Source organism: Oncorhynchus nerka, linkage group LG11 (genome assembly GCF_034236695.1).
Source record: "Oncorhynchus nerka isolate Pitt River linkage group LG11, Oner_Uvic_2.0, whole genome shotgun sequence".
Taxonomy (NCBI): Eukaryota; Metazoa; Chordata; class Actinopteri; order Salmoniformes; family Salmonidae; genus Oncorhynchus; species Oncorhynchus nerka.
The window spans coordinates 25,312,598-25,327,073 of NC_088406.1; the positions used below are offsets into that span (position 1 = coordinate 25,312,598).

Below are 14,476 nucleotides of genomic sequence, written 5' to 3' on the forward strand. Positions count from 1 at the left end.
AATCAGAACGGAAACTGGGCGCACCCTCTGCGGGAGACCCTGCTCTGGGATGCGGACGCACCTGACACTTGCTTGACTGCGGTGCAGTAATGGGCACACTATTACCAATGAACAGGACAGCAACTCAAATTACAAACACAAGGAAACTCAATACAATGTTGTAAGTGTAAACTTTTCTATGAGATTTGAATGAGTTATTGAGTTGGAGAAACAGAAGAAAGTAAGCTCCCACTGGGTTAAAACTGGTTGAATTGACGTTGTTTCCAAGTCATTTCAACCAAAACAGTCAATGTGATGATGTTGAATCAACTTGGAAAAAAGTGGATTGGCATAAAGTCATCAATGTAAGGCAAATTATGTATTCAAATGGGGCATTACATAGCCTATGACAACTCAACCAAATGTGAATTGATGTCTGTGCCCAGTGGGCTATAAGCTACTTTCCCAGGGCAGGCATTAGGGTGCCTGGGTAGCCCTCCTTTCCCAACCAAATCAAATATTTAAATATTGGTCATTTATTTGGCTGAGATGTTCACCTACAGAAAGACACATCAATCTCAGATAAAGCATCCGAGTGAGCAAAACATCTCCCTTCTGTCCCAGTATGTGTATATCTGATGCTGTCTGATCAAAAAAAGTATGGCATCTCATACTCTTTTCGGCCAAATCACATCAGATACATGGACTACGACAGAATTAGACGTTCATCCATGTTTCTCAAATTTCTAACTTGTTCCAAAGTGTTTAAGGTTAAGTTTAGTCATTATCTCCAAAATCTTAAGGGTAAGCATTAACTCCGAAGGGTTAAGGTTTGGGATAGGCTTTACACCAAAATTTCAAAAACATTGGACATGCAACCTTTGGCAGATGCTTACGCCCATCTGCCTGAAACCTACTTGAAGGTAATATGGCTCACTGTTGCCCCTAGTGGCCGGTTTCCACGTCATCTCCTGACATGGATGGACGTCCAATACTGACTTGTATCACTGAGGATGGACGTCCAATACCGACTTGTATCACTGAGGATGGACGTCCAATACCGACTTGTATCACTGAATATGGACGTCAAATACTGACTTGTATCACTGAATATGGACGTCTAATACTGACTTGTATCACTGAGGATGGACGTCAAATACTGACTTGTATCACTGAGGATGGACGTCAAATACTGACTTGTATCACTGAGGATGGACGTCAAATACTGACTTGTATCACTGAGGATGGACGTCAAATACTGACTTGTATCACGGGTGACCTGGCTGGGGCTACATCATGTGAGACAGATGGGTGCTGTTTCACTCTCTTGGATGCTTTCTCCAGTGAGATCATTTCAGCCATGGGAATTGAAGGAAAGTTGGCAGGTACACAGTGTACTGTTCAGATGCTGGAAATATTTTGGCCGAACGTGCAAAGGTAGCCTACTTTTTGAATAAGGTTTAAATAGGTTTAGGTTTAAAGTAAATTGAAATACAACATTATATATTTACACCTGTCCATAGAGAAATTAATTAAATCATTCAAAATACTTCACCAGAGAGCATGACTTAGCTACAGAGGATTATCAGCTTCTTTTAAAAAAAATAGCTGTGGATTGTTATAAATCAAAATGCATAGGCTATTCCAATTTGGGCAGGGCGCGTGGCAGTAGGCCTGGCTGATTATCAAGTTGCAGCTGTCAGTGAAAAGCATAAAAAATACGTGTGAAGATAAATGTGCCTTGAGTATAACTTCAAATGTTGAGACAAGTAGAAGGGGAGGGGTGCGTGGTGAAGATATAGGTGTGTCTCTCCAGAATGCCTTACCGGTCTACCACCAATTCTTGTGCATTCATTGTTTCATTGCATGAATTGTTTGCACTTGGATTATTTATTTTGTTATAAATTCCTTATTTACATACAGTACCAGTCAAACGTTTGGACACACCTACTCATTCAAGGGTTTTTCTTTATTTGTACTATTTTCTACATTGTAGAAAAATAGTGAAGACATCAAAACTATGAAATAACACATGGAATCACGTTGTAACCAAAGTGTTAAACAAATAAAAATGTTTTTTTTATATTTGAGATTCTTCAAAGTAGCCACCCTTTGCCTCTTGGCATTCTCTCAACCAGCTTCATAAGAAATGCATTTCCAACAGTCTTGAAGGAGTTCCACAAATGCTGTGCACTTGTTGGCTGCTGTTCCTTCACTCTGCGGTCCAACTCATTCCAAACCATCTCAACTGTGTTGAGGTCAGATGACCACTCCCCTATCACTCTCCTTGGTCAAATAGCCCTTACACAGCCTGGAGGTGTGTTTTATGTCATTGTCCTCTTGAAAAACAAATGGTAGTCACACTAAGCACAAACTAGATGGGATGGCGTATTGCTGCAGAATTGTGTGGCAGCCATGCTGGTTAAGTGTGCCATGAATTCTAAATAAATCACTGACACTGTCACTAGCAAAGCACCCCCGCACCATCACACCTCTTCCTCCATGTTCCATGGTGGGAACCACACATGCGGAGATCATCCGTTCCCCTACTCTGTGTCTCACAAAGACACACGGGTTGGATACAAAAATCTCACATTTGGACTCATCATACCAAAGGACAAATTTCCACCTGTCCAATGTCCATTGCTTGTGTTTCTTGACCCAATCAAGTTTATTCTTCTTATTGGTGTCCTTTAGTAGTGGTGCCTCTGCAGAAATTCAACCATGAAGGCCTGATTCACGCAGTCTCTTCTGAACAGTTGATGTTGAGATGTGTATGTTACTTCAAATCTGTGAAGCATTTATTTGGGCTGCAATCGGAGGTGCAGTTAATTGCCGATTTCTGAGGCTGGTAACTCTAATGAACTTATCCTCTGCAGCAGAGGTAACTCTGTGTCTTACTTTCCTGTGGCGGTCCTCATGAGTGCCCGTTTCATCATAGCACTTGAAGAAACTTTCAAAGTTCCTGAAATTTTCTGGATTGACTGACCATGTCTTAAAGTAATGATATATTTCTCTTTGTTTATTTGAACTGTTCTTGGCATAATATGTATTTTACAAAATAGGGCTATCTTCTGTATTTCACCCATACCTTGTCACAACACAACTGATTGGCTCACACGCATTAAGAAGGAAAGATATTCCAAAAATGTACTTTTAACAAGGCACACCTGTTAATTGAGATGCATTCCAGTTGACAACCTCATGAAGCTGGTTGAGAGAATGCCAAGAGCTGTCATCAAGGCAAAGGGTGGCTACTTTTAAGAATTTTTATTTATTTTATTTCACGTTTATTTAACCAGGTAGGCAAGTTGAGAACAAGTTCTCATTTACATTTGCGACCTGGCCAAGATAAAGCAAAGCAATTAGACACATACAACAACACAGAGTTACACATGGAGTAAAACAAACATACAGTCAATAATACAGTAAAAAAATAAATATATATACAATGTGAGCAAGTGAGGTAAGATAAGGGAGGTAAAGGCAAAAGAAGGCCATGTTGGCAAAGTAAATACAATATAGCAAGTAAAACACTGGAATGGTTGATTTGCAGTGGAAGAATGTGCAAAGTAGAGATAGAAATAATGGGGTGCAAAGGAGCACGAAAGAGAGGTTGAACAGGCTAGTAATAGGGGTGGCAACAATTTCGGCAGAGAATTTTAGAAAGAAAGGGTCCAGATTGTCTAGCCCGGCTGATTTGTAGGGGTCCAGATTTTGCAGCTCTTTCAGAACACCAGCTGACTGGATTTGTGAGAAGGAGAAATGGGGAAGGCTTGGGCGAGTTGCTGTGGGGGATGCAGGGGGCAGCTGGGATGAGGTGTTCTTATTCTCCATGGACTTTGGTGTCCCAGAACTTTTTTGAGTTTGTGTTGCGGGAAGCAAATTTCTGCTTGAAAAAGCTAGCCTTGGCTTTTCTAACTGCCTGTGTATATTGGTTTCTAACTTCCCTGAAAAGTTGCATATCACAGGGGCTGTTTGATGCTAATGCAGAATGCCATAGAATCTCCACTATATAAAATCAATGTTGATTTGTTTAACACTGGTTACAACATGATTCCATATGTGTTATTTTATAGTTTTGATGTCTTCATTTTTATTCTACAATGTAGAAAATAGTACTAATAAAGAAAAACCCTTGAATGAGTAGGTGTGTAAAAACCTTTGACTGGTACTGTTTGTCACCAGTAGTAAATGTACCATTAATCCCCATAATTTGGTTACATTAATTTCTTTCAATGCATGTATTAATTACAGTCATTTACCATTCTCAGAGTGGAAACTGTTTTTACAGATTTCAAAACCTGCTACACTTGTGAGAAACACGTTTTTGGTTTATTTCATAACCATAATGTATGAGTTTTGACAATTATTTAATTGTCTTCTGTTTGGAGCAATGAGCATGTCTGGTTTCTCTGTCCTGTTAATGTTGAGGAAGCGTGCGGGCCTAATCACGCATAGAAGTAGACCTACACTCTTAGAAAAAAAGGGTTCTTCGGGTGTCCCCATAGGAGAACCCTTTTTGGGTCCAAGTAGAATCATTTTTGGGTCCAGGTAGAATCCTTTTTGGTTGCACGGAGAACTATTTTGGGTACCATGTAGAACCCTCTGTGAAAATGGTTCCCAATAGGGTTCTACATGGAACAAAAAAGGGTTATTCAAAGGGTTCTCCAATGGGGACAGCCGAATAACCCTTTTAGGTTCCAGATAGTACCATTTTTTTCTAAGAGTATACCTTGCCTGCTGTGAGCAAAATTGGAAAGTGCCCATTTTGGGATGTCTGATTTCTGATTGTCTTAACTCAACATGTCCACCACTAATAAGCTGACCTTCCCAGAAATGTATTCTTCACCTCACAAGTCAACAAAGTGTTTATTTAACAGTATTTGAAAAACCTTTCCAACACGCTCCCCCTGGATACTCATCAAGCCTCAGTGTGAAATAGCAAATATCATGATCTGATATATCCAGTGGAAACATGAAATACATGAACACTTTTCCCAAAAACAGCTGTCTGTCCTGAGCTCACTGGGATGGGGAAACTCGAGGGCCCGGAATAGGCAATTTGATACAATGTTGCAAGTGTGCTAGAGTGACAGCTTCAGGCTGGACCCAATCATTGATTGATTTGATACAATGTTGCACTTCACTAGCAATAGTTAATGTCAAGACAGAAAGAAAGGGAGGCAGATGGGTGGAGTCAAGAGATGAATGTGATTGAAAGAACCGTCATTTCCATCAGGATATTTTCTACAGTTTTTAATTGTCGGCCTTATGTATTTTTACTTAGTCGACAATGGAAATGATAGGCCTACTGCTGCATTGGCCTATAGGCAGGCCATCGCTGAGTTTCATGCATGCACTCATTTCTTTAGCTGCCAATGAATCACAGTGTGCTTTCGCATTTGTTGAATTTTAACTTTTTGATTAATTCAGATTTGTATGATTAACAAGTCACAATGATTTTGAGAAAATAAAATGTTATTATTTAAATGAAACTGTTCCATGAAAATATGCATATGAAAATCCTAACTGGTATGCAGATTTGTAGAAATGGAAGGATAAATTGTAAGCTTCCACAAACTTTGAAACTCAAGTGCTCATGTAAAGTGATTTGTTTGACAATCAGATGAAAACATAATGACTAGCCTAAATAAACAACCCAACATCCGTGTTTGTTAGGGTATTCAAATGGAACATTACATAGCCTATAACCTGACTTGAGCAGTTAGCCTATTGTTTAGTTTAGGCTACTTTAAACTTAGATACAACAGACATTCAGTATCAACAGCCGTTCCAGCCTGATGAGGACTGTTGATGGTCTTTTGGCTGGCGCAGATGAGGATCATGTCACAACCAGTGGTGGAAAAACGACCCAATTTTCATACTTGAGTAAAAGTAAAGATACGTTAATAGAAAATGACTCAAGTGAAAGTCACCCAGTAAAGTCCTACTTGAGTAAAAGTATTTGGTTTTAAATATACTTAAGTATGAAAAGTAAAGCTAAAAGTATGAATCATTTCAAATTTCAAATATTAAGCAAACCAGACCGCACAATGTTCTTTCTTTAAAAACATTTTTTTTACAGATAGCCAGGGGCACACTCCAACACTCAGACATAATTTACAAACAAAGCATTTGTGTTTAGTGAGTCCGCCAGATCAGATGCAGTAGGGATGACCAGGGATTCTCTCTTTTAAGTGTGTGAATTACACCATTTTCCTGTCCTGCTAAGCATTCAAAATGTAATGAGTACTTTTGGGTGTCAGGGAAACTGTATGGGAAACTTTCTTTAGGAATGTAGTGGAGTAAAAGTTGTCAAAAATATAAATAGTAAAGTACAGATACCGCCCAAAAATACTGAAGTTGTACTTTAAAGTGTTTTTACTTACGTACATTACAACACTTGTCACAACTGGATCTGCCGCACATGGTTCTGTTTCTCTTTTCCTACCATCACACATTGGATGTCCTGATGGTGACTACCAGAAATGGCAGTGCTTAAAACATGTTTGGTCAAATTATTTTCCAAAATACAAAATATTTTTTCTTAATTAAAATCAGAAGTAATTGCGTTTCATGTCCATGTGACTCATGAGATAAAGACTTTGCAATTGACAAAGCTGTCCAAAGGCTGGAACTGATAACAATACTCCTTGGTCTATTATTTTCTACACGAGTAGAAAAGACCATATACAAATACTGTAGTTGATCTCACTAAATGTTCATTTGAGGCTACAAGTAGTTCTCTTGGTCAGGATATGGTTACAGAAGAGTGGAAACTATAGGAATGACAATGACCTGCAATGAGCCTCCTTTTTGTTATTATGCTGTAGGCTACTGTGCTTTTACACTGTGAATGAGTGACAAAAAGTTTACTGTAATCAGTAACGTTTCCCTCCTCTTCTAGTATCAGATATCGCAGATCTTATATTGTGGGAGGCAATCTGTCTGTGTAGAGCAGGGTTTTCCAACTGGCAGTCAGCAGTTTGGCCCTCGGGGGGGTTTCTGAGCAAAAAAATCAACAATTCTAATATTTAATTCTTGGACATAAAATACGGTAAAAACACCAGGAAATCAGCTCCAAGTGATTTTAATTTTGGAAATGTGTTCCCAAGTATCCCCAAACATAATATAAAGATATAATAGAAATAATAATAATAATAGATTGGATTTATACAGCGTTTTTCTGCCAACTGAGGTACTCAAGCGCTTTACATAGTAAGGGGGAAACTTACCTCATTCACCATCAATGTGTAGCACCTACCTGGGTAATGCACGGCGACCATTTATGTGCCAGAACGCTCACCACACATCAGCTATCAGGTGGAGAGGTGAGGAGTGATATATGCCAATTAGGAAGGAAGGGGATGATTAGGTGGCAGGGATGAAATGTGGCCAGGTTGGGAATTTAGCCATGACACCGGAGTGAACACCCCTACTCTTACAATAACTGGGATTTTGAATGACCACGAAGAGTCAAGACACTGTCCCCACATGTAATCAAGGTTTGAAATGATTGTTTTAGTCAGATATTATATCTGTTTAGGCTTCTTGCGGTCAATTTGCAGTCATATTATGTTCCAGACCCCTGACCATCCGCTCAAGAAAAAATTGACTTGCGACTCAATCTAGTTGATGATCCCTGGTCTAGAGACTACTCCTCTTCGAATATGTGAGGTCCTAACTCTGTACCCCCCCACAGCTGTCTGCTAGGCCGCCGTATGAGAGGAGGAATTGGCTGCTATACTTCCTGTTCCTGGTGTCAGCTGGGCTGGGTCACGAGGTCTTCACCTTCCCGCCTTGCTTACACTGGAACCTGGACCCCTTCCACTGCAGACATCTCGTCAACATCTGGACCGTAACTCACCTGTGGTTGCAAAAAGAGATTCTTCTCTGCTCTTCAACCCATCCATCTTTTCTCTCTCTTCCCCTGCTACCTATTCAATTCATACCTGTGGTTTCATTACAGGAAAGACATGTTAAACTGTTGGAAATACCCCACACCATAAGAAATACCCACACCATAAGCCAAATATGGTATGCCAGATCAGTGTGTGCCTTGGTGGTCAGACTGATGCTTTGCTGGAATTGTTATTTAACCCATATTTTACCAGGTAAGTTGACTGAGAACACATTCTCATTTACAGCAACGACCTGGGGAATAGTTAAGGGGAGTGGAGGAGGGATGAATGAGCCAATTGTAAGCTGGGGATGATTGGCTGGCCATGATGGTATGAAGACAAGACTGAACATCCCATACAATAGTATGTTTTATCGTATGTGAAAGAGAGAGAGAGAGCGTGCAACAATAATGCTCTTCTTCTCCTTCACCACCTCTGACCCCTTACCCCTCTCTGACCCCCCCCTTACCCCTTTCTGACCTGGTCCTGACATCACAATGTCCCCAGGCCACAAGGACCACATGGGGCCAGGTTGACTGGTGCTACAGAGTAAAAGGACAGAACAAGAGGGTCTCTAAATTACTCACTATTTGGCAAGCACCTATTAACAATCACACAATTTCAACCATTGTATCAACTATTTATTACTGAGTTATAAACAATCTAATAATTAATAGTTTATACTCATAGATCATACACGTTCCTGCATCTAGTTATGCTTTGTCCATGAAGCTCAAACACACACACACACTCTCTGACAGTGAGTGACAGTAAGTTTGTTTCCTCTCCTCCAGCACAAGGTGTGTGCTCTTTGAGCAACCTGCCCATGTTCTGCCCCAGGGGAGGAACGGTTTGGGCAGTGAACTCTGAACACCTAGACACCTTGCACACAGAGTTACTCTCTAGACGAGTGTAGTTAGACATTGCAACCTAAGTTGATCTCTAGTCTGGTCAGCCTGTTTTATTGACCTGGTCATTGCTTTGAGGTTCTCTCTCTATGGGAACCATTTGGTCTGACTGCCCTTAGGGCAAACAGCTCTGCGGTTGTAAAGCCCTCTCTTATTGTGAAGCTGGTGTTTTCTAGGGTTCACGCTGTCCATGCACACACACTCCTCTCATTTAGCACAACACGCACCTTAATTACAGGGTAACATCGGTCGCCATGGTAACACATGGCTTTTCTTAATGATCATAACTAATGTCATGGAATTAGAGACTGAGCCTCTCCACTCTGGTCCTCTTCCTAAAGCATGCTGTATTGACAGGACTTAAACCAGCATTTATTACTTTATCAGAAAACAAACCAACAATGTTGTTTTTTATTATTTTGTTTTAAGCCTTCACCAAACCGTAGCCCTAACCTTAACCACTCTTAATGGATGCCTAAAGTCTTAACCTTTTGAGTTGTTTCTGTTTTAACATTGTTACCACACGGAATTGCTACTGTAACCATGCAGAATGAATGTGTCCATAATATATCACATTTCGATGGGAAAATATGAGATCTTGTTGCAGGAACAGTCCATTCCTCCCCAACCCACCACCCTCCTATGTTGACAGATCAAAGTCCAGAGCGACACTCGGCCTGATCAATACTCTCATTCATTCAGCTAACTCTGTGCTGCTACTATCTGTTTATGACCTGCACCATCTTTAACTCATGTCTTCATGTGATGGAGCCTGGTCAGTCCTTTGATGTGGCCCACACAAAGAGCCTAATGTGACGGCCCACTGTATAGGTTGATCTGAGGACAGTACCCGTGGGATTGATAATGATTGGTTGGCTGGTAACGAGCAGGGTACGCTATGTCAGATTCAAAGTGTTTAATAGTCACATGTACAGGGTTGCAGTTGTGATTGCAGGGTACAGTGAAAATCTTAGGCTCTGAGCTCCAACATGCAGGAAGGACTAAGTGAAATAAAACACAAATGGTCATAAAAAACAACAATATAAATAGCACGATATACATCATAACTATAGCAGTGATGAATAAATACATGTTCATTGGGGTGGAGGCAGAGTAAATGGTGCCCGTGTCTTGGAGGCAGTAGCCTCCAGGGAACAAGTGGCTGATTGCTAGAGATAGTGACTGTCTTTCCTACCTCCCTCCTCGTTTCACTTTCAGTCTATAAACTGGTTGCTATGCTAACCATGAGGATAAGAAGCCTATAGGCAGTTCTCTCTCTCATGGACCATGGTTACTCAAACACTCAATGACTATAGTCTCCCCATCTTGTCAGTAGGAAGAATCATGGTTACCACCTCTATCTTTCTTTCTGTAGCTTGCACACTCTTTCCTCCCCCATCTCTCTCTCTAAATATAACAGGCAGAGCTAAATACAACTCTAGCCTGGGTGGAGGGTCAGCCCCCGTGTCGCACTAGCGCCGTCTCCTAAGGATGTGTAGTAGACCGTCAGCGTGTACTGATTGGCGCACATCCCTGGCCTGGCATTGCCTGCACACTGCACACTCTCTCTGGCCACATACACACTAAGGTTTTGCTACTGATGTACAATGCATTTGTGATACATTGTTTTTCTGCACAAACTCTCTGCTGTATCACTAAAATATCAGTTGTTTCACAACCATTGTGTCAGAAGCTGAGTTCTGTGGAGCGTGTCTGTGTTACTGTAGGGGTACACAGTCAGCATCAACTGAAGACACTGTGTCAGCAGCTCATGGATGTATTTGATTCTTACAGTAGATTGCGTTACTGAGCAACTGCAGACTGTGCTCCTTTTATAGAAGTGTACCTTGCATCTTCTTGCAAACTGGTTACTACAGACTGAATGATTACTTATTTATAGCATACTGTGTGGCCATTCTTAATGGAGCATTGAACAATCCAGTTAGTTCATACATTACAATGTTTTTCATTTATTCTTTGCACAGTAAAAGTGTACCGAGTTCCAACCAATCAAATGTATTAGTAAAGCCCTTTATGAAAGACTTACCCTTCTCTTCTCTGCCTCTCCTCTTTTCCTTATCTTCTCCAGATGGTGATGTACATCAGCCAGGCACAGAAGGCTGTGCTGAAGCGGCCTCGCCCTCTATCGCCCCCGGTGGTTTAGCTGGAGAAGTGTGTGGAAGCTGTGTATGTCCTTCCCACCACCCACGCCATGGCCGCCACCACCATCTTCACCCTCCTCCTCAGTGTGGCTTACAGGGTTCAGGTGAGGCCCATGCAGCGTCTTGATCCCCTTGGGTCCCCTGCCAAGCTTCTGCTACTCAGTCTTGGGGGAGACTCATCGCTTGCACCCTTCCCTGGGACAAGGCCTGTACAGAACCATAGAAGTAAACATGGAGTTTCGTGCCACATAGTTAATTATACTGAACAAAAATATAAATGCAACATGCAACAATTTCAAAGATAGTTACAGTTAGTTACAGTTAATGGAAATCAGTTTATTAGGCCCTAATCTATGGATTTCACATGACTGGGCAGGGGTGCTGGGGAGCCAGCAGGGGAGGTCAATAAAAAGATGACTTTAAGACAGTCCATATGTCAAAGTGGCCAATCAGAAGGAGTTTTTCCCCACAAAAGGGCTTTATTACAGACAGAAATAGCCCTCAGTACCCCCACACCCCTCCTCAGATGATCCAGCAGGTGAAGATGCTGGTTGTGGAGGTCCTGAGCTGGCGTGGTTACATGTGGTCTGTGGTAGTGAAGCTGGATGTGGCGGTCCTGAGCTGGCGTGGTTACATGTGGTCTGTGGTAGTGAAGCTGGATGTGGCGGTCCTGAGCTGGCGTGGTTACATGTGGTCTGCGGTTGTGAGGCCGGTTGGACGAAATTTGAGAGAAATAAGCTTTTTGTGCATATGGAACATTTCTGTGATGGCCAGTCACCATCAGTCACCTTCAGACACACCCACACAGCTGCTGTTTGTTCCTCTGATTGACTATAGAGTAAATGACTGTCAATCTCTCTCCCTCTCTCTCACACACACACAACAATCAATCAGCTACTCAAACACCAGCCTCAGATAGTGGTTGTGTGCACCAGCCTCAGATACAGTGGTAGTGTGCTTCAGTGGTGACATTGTTTCTGAGAGAGCATGCATATCTATGCATGTGGTGACATTGTTTCTGAGAATCAAAGAAGGCACATAGCTATAGTGGTCTGGTGCAGCGGCGACTTAGTTTATGTTTCTGAGAGGGCACATAGCTATAGATGTGTAGTGGTCTGGTGCAGTGGTCTGAATGGCCTGAGGCAATATCTTAGGTCGAGGGGTGAAAGGTCAGGACAGTCAATCACAGTGTCCCCTCCATCCCAGCATCCTTTGTGTCCATTCAGAGTCCTCTCTTCATTAACTTCTTTTGAAAGACCCCCCTAGCTACAAGGGGAAGGAACAGACACAGGAAAGAGAGGAGGAGGAGGGAGGGAGGGAAAAGGAGGTCAATGAATATACATGACATGGGCTTGCTTCACTGTCATTGAAATGGAGAGAAACAAAAAGACAGGCAAATTATATTAAAGGAGGGAGATGGAAAGACATGAGTAAAAAAATTACTTTAAGACAGTCCATATGTCAAAGTGGCAGAATAGATGGATGACAGATAGCTGTTGTCTTAGGGGGACTGACTAATGGAGGACTGACTAATGGAGGACAAATATCAACAAGAGGAAAAGAGAAAAGGTGAGCACAAAGTGGAAGATAAGAGCATGGCCCTGCCCAGAAACAACCCCCCTAGAGCCGTGTAGATCTGGAGGAATTGGATAGGTGTATAAACAATATTTTCATTTCCCTCCTATTGGCTAGCTGGATTAAGCACGTTCCGACTCTGTACGGAAGAATGTTGAGAATTTCTTGGTTACACCATCAGTCTGACAGTCCCAAACGGAGGTTTTCAGATTGTATCCCTTATTTATCAAAGTATCAGAGAACGTCTCATCAGATAGTTGTGTATTTTGTAGTAGTGTGTGTAGCCACGTCTGAGTGTGATTTGCGTGTGTACCTATATATTCTGTCCACAGTTTCAGTTTGAAGTGGGTCTGCTTGTGGCGGTGATGTCGTCTGTGTAGGTGTGTCTGAAGGCATCTGTACACAGGCATGCATTCTGATCTGGTGAGTCTCTTCCTCTGCTCTGCCCCGACAGTACTATATAAAGTATTGTATAAAACATTCAGACCCAATGCAGTATTTATTATTCATACTGTATGTCTGGCTGGCACTGTTAGCTAGGGGGACCTGCCTTTCACTTTGACACTCATCATGCCTTTACATAAGAATAAGTAGTTCATTATGACCTGTAAAGTTGAGATAGAGGTTCCAGAGCAACACTCAGACCAGAGGAGGCTGGTGGGAGGGGCTATAGGAGGACGGGCTCATTGTAATGGCTGGAATGAAATAAATGGAACGGTATCAAACATTTGGAAACCAAATGTATGACTCTGTTCCATTAATTCAATTCCAGCCATTACAATGAACCTGTCTCCTATAGCTCCTCCCACCAGCCTCCTCTGACTCAGACTAGCACTTCATCACCATAAAGACCACATCACCCTTCAAACTACTATGAATGTCTGTCTAAGCAGTTACAAAAATGTATCAAATACATGTACAAAAAATACACTCCCCTCCCTGCTGGTTTCAGGATGTGATCTGTGGTGCTTTAATCTCAGCCACATTGATAGTGGTCACCTATCCATACTGGGAAACATTTGACCGGCTACAGCTCACCTCCCCACTCAGGGCATTGGTACTGGCCTTCTTCCTGAGCTACACCTAACCCGAGCTGGACCATTACACCACCATCCTGGGGGTGAGTGCAGGCTGTTCTGTGGGCTACTGGGTGAATGAGAGGCTGGGGGTGACGTTTGATCCCCAGGGGGTGCTACCCGTACCCCTGCCAGCACTGACACTGGGTGGCTTAGCCCTGGGCAGCGCCGCTTTGTGGTGGGTGTTGTGGCGTTGGTGGCGACTCGACAGATGGTGAAGACAGCCAGTCTGTGGGTGCTGTGCTCCTGCTATGGACTGTCAGTCAAAGACAGACGCCGGGAGAAGGAAGGAGATTGAGGTGCCGTATAAATTCACAGGCCTGGTCCACTCTATTCTGGTCAATAGACTGTTCATAGTACTGGGACCGCTATGACCCAATGCTGTTACTATATAACATGAATGATGACAGGATCCTAACAAGTAAATGTGCCTTGTATATTTGTGACATTTGTACATTTTATACATCGATTCTGTATTTCACACATTGTGTAACTTTGAAAGACAAGACAAATATAAAAATTCTGAATTACACCAATTTTATTTGCAACATGCTATTTGACCGTTTTGTCCTTTCACTTTAAGTTCTTGATACCTCCTTCCTCTCACTACCACAACCACACCTAAGCAACATCTTCATAATTACAGTACTGCATGTCAGAGTTTGTCCTATTGTACCTTCCATTAAGTAGATGAAGCTCCGCCCAAGAGCATTCGCCCACCTAACAAGACCATGTAAGTCAAAAATAAACCATGAAACCTGTTGAACCACAGCTGTGGCTTCCTGTTATTTACACTCACAGTGCAATAGGCCTCTATGCTGTATAAGACAAACCTTTAATGTAAATGACTGGAATTGAAATTATTGCTCAGA

The 14,476-nt window shown here is 42.1% G+C and overlaps 1 pseudogene; it reads left to right on the forward strand.

Annotated features, from left to right (window-relative positions):
- The first annotated feature begins 10,886 nt into the window (after nucleotides 1-10,886).
- LOC115137743 (sphingosine-1-phosphate phosphatase 2-like) lies at nucleotides 10,887-14,364 on the forward strand (annotated as a pseudogene).
- Nucleotides 14,365-14,476: the final 112 nt, after the last annotated feature.